Source organism: Pseudophryne corroboree, chromosome 3 (assembly GCF_028390025.1).
Source record: "Pseudophryne corroboree isolate aPseCor3 chromosome 3, aPseCor3.hap2, whole genome shotgun sequence".
NCBI classification, from domain to species: domain Eukaryota; kingdom Metazoa; phylum Chordata; class Amphibia; order Anura; family Myobatrachidae; genus Pseudophryne; species Pseudophryne corroboree.
The window spans coordinates 389,453,962-389,457,277 of NC_086446.1; the positions used below are offsets into that span (position 1 = coordinate 389,453,962).

The window sequence follows — 3,316 nt, forward strand, 5'->3', positions numbered from 1 at the left end:
TGTTGCCAGCAGATCTCACAGAAAATAAAAAACCTAAAATATACTTTCTTTTCTAGGAGCTCAGGAGAGCCCCTAGTGTGCATCCAGCTCAGCCGGGCACAAGATTCTAACTGAGGTCTGGAGGAGGGTCATAGTGGGAGGAGCCAGTGCACACCAGGTAGTCCTAAAGCTTTCTTTAGTTGTGCCCAGTCTCCTGCGGAGCCGCTATTCCCCATGGTCCTTACGGAGTCCCAGCATCCACTTAGGACGTCAGAGAAAACAAATGCTGAAGCATTTTCTCAATTAATTACAAATAAAAATTGTCAAACCACTTTTTTAGTACTTGCAGTTACAGCTGTGTTGCTATTTTGGTAAGTTTCTATCAACTTAGAAAATCAGGATCCCGCAACTGTCACAAAGCAGCAACTTTGATGTCCCGCTCAGCATGTAGGACCTAGAGTAGTAATTTCTGCAAATTACTCCTTTACTGTAAAGATGGTTGGAAATGTGGCGGGATGGTGAACACTACACTGTAGAAAGGGGCATTGGGCTGAGTGAAGGGGCCTCAGTACATGACTTCCAGTGTGGTAGGGGGTGATTAATATGCAGGGGAGGGGTGGATAGTGGAGTGGGCATAATATTCATAATTTTCTGGTGGCAGGGCAGCTTGCTTGACTGTGGATATCTCCAGTTCCTGGGAATAGATTTCTTAGCTTTCAATTAGATTTAAAAAAAAAATAGAGAGTCCCACCTTTCAGGAGGTAGTGGGTACTTGGGGATCAGAGTTCAGGAGCCAGAACAATCCACCAATGAACACATAAAACTGCATACCAGGCACCCCTCAGAAAAACTATAGGTCAGACAGAACCCAAGATATCTAGCTGGGAAGAGCAAGTTGGATATCTCCAGTTCCCCAGGGCCGATTTGCAAAAATCTGGTACCCCTGGAAAAGGGGGACCCTCAGCTATCAGCCTATGATCATTATAATTCTGGGGCCCTTGGGCGAGTGCCCATTGAGCCCATACAAAAAGTCAGCCCTGCCCCCCCCCCCCAAACCCTTTCTGAATGTTATTTAATTTAGTTAACATATTAATGTGCTCTGTGTAGCACTTCCCACATTAAACTCATCTTTACCCATCCACCTCCCACAATGTGATCTCCTTCCCATGCCCATCTCACATATAGCTCCCCTTTCGCCATTCCCACATTGTGCTCTCCTTTCCCCATGCCACATTCTGCATCCCTTCCCCCATCCACATCCCACATTCTGTTCCCCTATCCCCATCCACTTTCCACATTCTGTTCCCCTTTACTCATCCACTTCCCACATTGCACTCCCCTTTCCCCATTCACATTCTGCTCCCCTTCCCTATCCACATCATCAGTGAAGTGGGGTGAGGACAATGGCTGGAGAGGCACTGGTATCAGAGCCATATTTACACACATATATATGATTTGGTGGTGTATTTTGACAATAAAAATGATCGGAAAATTAAACAAAGATATGAGCCCTGACTGCACATTACGTCGTATATCAGAATCTTATCCCTTGACCCCATCCACATCCCACATTTTGCTCCACTTTCCCCATCCATATGCCACATTGTGCACCACTTTCCCCAACCATGTCTCACATTATGCCTCCCCCAGTAGCTACTTACCACAGAAAGGCCATTTCCATCTGTCTTCTTCCTTCTATCTTTTCCCAGCTCCTGTAGGCAATGTGGTATCATAACTGCATCCTTTGCACAACACTGCCACCATACCATCACCCAGGGCACATATCTCACCCTAGTAACACCACTGCCATCTGTCCCCACACCCACAGTCTCTCTACACAGCACACTGACTGCAGGAGGGGAACGGACGGGGGTCATGACAGGGTGGGGGGTAGGTGGACTTATTAAGCCAGGAAGCTTGCCCCAGGCTGGGAGGGACTTGATGTGGTTGAGCATATTCTGAGCTGCGGAAATGTGGAGAAAAGAAGACTCTTTTGTGGGCGCACTCTTTAACTTGAAATGAATATGAAATTTAGTCAAAATAGATTAAAATTCAAATTTTAATGATTCAACAAAATTAAGATAATAAGTGGTTCTTAAAGAGAATAATGATCAAAACGATAATACATTCAAATAGCACAAAGTGCTGATACAGGATGGAAGCTAAATTCTGGCTGACGGAAGAAATTTTGAGTGTTTATAAACAAAATAGTTTGATTTACTGGACGGTACGTTCTACTGATAAGCACAACACTGTAATATGTTCCCTGTAAAAGTATAATTGATACAGATAAAGCAGTCTGGATGCTGGTTATATTTATGAGTAGTATAAGGGTGGAAAATAAGATGGCAGTGTGAATCTTCTGTCAGTGTTAGACACTGTGTGGGCTAAACCAATAGGCTCTACTAAACTGAGTATTCCTCAATGGTCACCCACTTGAGTACTGACCCAGCCCAACACTGATTAGCTTCCGAGATCAGACGGCTTCGGGCGTTTCCAGTGTGGTATGATAGTAGAGGAAATGATGAGCTGCGACAGCTCAAAAAATTCAAAGACCACCCATCTGGGAAAAAGAAAAAGCCAAATAGTGCAAATATATACACTTGGTGCTGTCACCTACAGAGTGAGAGCAGCTGATCTTGGGGAACTGATCCCAGTTTTCCCCAAATTTTAGAAGAACCAGACAAAAGATAAGACAGTGCTCCTCACTTTGTACAAAAATATTTTTACTTTTATATATACACAATTATCACAATAAGACTGAAGAAGCCGCTGAGACCGGAGGGTAGGCGGAGAAACGCGTTTGCTGACTCATCTGTTGGCTAAACACCACACTTTGCTGCTCATAGAAGTGTTGGAGAATCGGCTGCTGCTGCTGCACTAGAGAGAGGCACCTGTTTTAAAGGGAACGCTGTCCAGATTTCCTATTGCCCACCATACTCCATGAATGAGGCTGCCATGCCCACAGCAAACTGAGGAGAGGTATCTATTTGGGTACATAGTAAGTGTACTCTAGGTAGACTTTGGACTGCAGTGTTTAATATTGCCTTTCACAAATGTGCCTTGTTATCAGCTGAGTTCAGATTTGTCAGCTGCACTAATAACCATCTGCAAATTGCACTAAAAATCAACCTGCTAATATGGATGGACTCTAACCCCTTACATCTGCTTCAAAACTGCTTGTGTGATTAACATTTTGCTTTATCTGCATGCGAACTTACCCATTATCTATATGCTGCTTGCTGGACTAACATTCTGAATTGCTATATGTGTGTCACGATCCGGGTATCTGGACGCCATTTCTTACCCATCAGATGCCTCCTAAGGCTGGCTCAGC

At 44.3% G+C, this 3,316-nt stretch overlaps 1 pseudogene; it reads right to left on the minus strand.

Annotated features, from left to right (window-relative positions):
• Positions 1–2,378: 2,378 nt before the first annotated feature.
• On the minus strand, positions 2,379–2,497 carry LOC134896572 (5S ribosomal RNA; annotated as a pseudogene).
• Between the last annotated feature and the right edge of the window lie 819 nt (positions 2,498–3,316).